Source organism: Amblyraja radiata, unplaced genomic scaffold (genome assembly GCF_010909765.2).
Source record: "Amblyraja radiata isolate CabotCenter1 unplaced genomic scaffold, sAmbRad1.1.pri scaffold_799_ctg1, whole genome shotgun sequence".
NCBI classification, from domain to species: Eukaryota; Metazoa; Chordata; class Chondrichthyes; order Rajiformes; family Rajidae; genus Amblyraja; species Amblyraja radiata.
This window is the reverse complement of record NW_022630808.1, coordinates 44,023-45,789: the sequence shown is the minus strand read 5'-3', so window position 1 is coordinate 45,789 and position 1,767 is coordinate 44,023.

The window sequence follows — 1,767 nt, the reverse complement described above, 5'->3', positions numbered from 1 at the left end:
TCTGGAGATGGTGCAGCTGAGTGTAACGTCACTGCCCAGCAGAGGGTTCTGTGGACTTGCCTCAACTGTGAAAAACAGATCAATGAGATACAGAGTGAGTAGTGGTTTGTACAAGTCTAGTCCCAGATAGGACAATGACATTCTTGCTTGCTGCAACACAACAGAATATTGTAGGCATAAATACAGAACAGATCAGTGTGTCCATATACCATAGAATATTTATATATACACACATAAATAAACAGATAAAGTACAATAGGCTGTTATAGTTCAGAGTTTGTTTGAAGTTGTGTTTAATAGTCTGATGGCTGTGGGGAAGATGCTGTTCCTGAACCTGGATGTTGCAGATTTCAGGCTCCTGTACCTTCTACCTGAAGGTAGCGGAGAGATGAATGTGTGGCCAGGATGATGTGGGTCCTTGATGATACTGCCAGCCTTTTTGAGGCAGCGACTGCGATAGATCCCCTCGATGGAAGAGAGGTCAGAGCCGATGATGGACTGGGCAGTGTTTACAACTTTTTGCAGCCTTTTCTGCTCCTGGACGCTCAAGTTGCCGAACCAAGCCACGATGCAACCCGTCAGCATTCTCTCTACTGTGCACTTGTAGAAGTTAGAGAGAGTCCTCCTTGAGAAACCGACTCTCCGTAATCTTCTCAGGAAGTAGAGGAGCTGATGAGCTTTCTTTATAGTTGCATCAGTGTTCTGGGACCAGGAGAGATCTTCGGAAATATGCACGCCCAGAAATTTGAAGTTCTTGTCCCTTTCCACCATCGACCCGTTGATATAAACGAGACTGTGGGACCCCATCCTACCCCTTCCAAAGTCCACAATCAGTACCTTGGTTTTGCAGGTGTTGAGGGCCAGGTTATTGTGCTGGCACCATATGGACAGTTGCTCGATCTCACTTCTATACTCTGACTCATCTCCATCAGTGATACGTCCCACAACAGTGGTGTCGTCAGCGAACTTGATGATGGAGCTCGCAATGTGACCGGCTACACAGTCATGAGTATAGAGTGAGTACAGCAGGGGGCTGAGCACTCAGCCTTGAGGTGCTCCCGTGCAGATTGTTATCGAGGCTGACATATTTCCACCAAAACGAACAGACTGTGGTCTGTGAATGAGAAACATAGAAACATAGAAAATAGGTGCAGGAGTAGGCCATTCGGCCCTTCGAGCCTGCACCGCCATTCAATATGATCATGGCTGATCATCCAACTCAGTATCCTGTACCTGCTTTCTCTCCATACCCCCTGATCCCTTTAGCCACAAGGGCCACATCCAACTCCCTCTTAAATATAGCCAATGAACTGGCCTCAACTACCTTCTGTGGCAGAGAATTCCACCGATTCACCACTCTCTGTGTAAAAAAATGATTTTCTCATCTAAAAGACTTCCCTCTTATCCTTAAACTGTGACCCCTAGTTCTGGAGTTCCCCAACATCGGGAATAATCTTCCTGCATCTAGCCTGTCCAACCCCTTAAGAGTTTTGTAAGTTTCTATAAGATCCTCCCTCAATCTTCTGAATTCCAGCGTATACAAGCCAAGTCTATCCAGTCTTTCTTCATATGAAAGTCCTGCCATCCCAGGAATCAGTCTGGTGAACCTTCTCTGTACTCCCTCTATGGCAAGAATGTCTTTCCTCAGATTAGGAGACCAAAACTGTACGCAATACTCCAGGTGTGGTCTCACCAAGACCCTGTACAACTGCAGCAGAACCTCCCTGCTCTTATACTCAAATCCTTTTGCTACGAATGCTAACATAC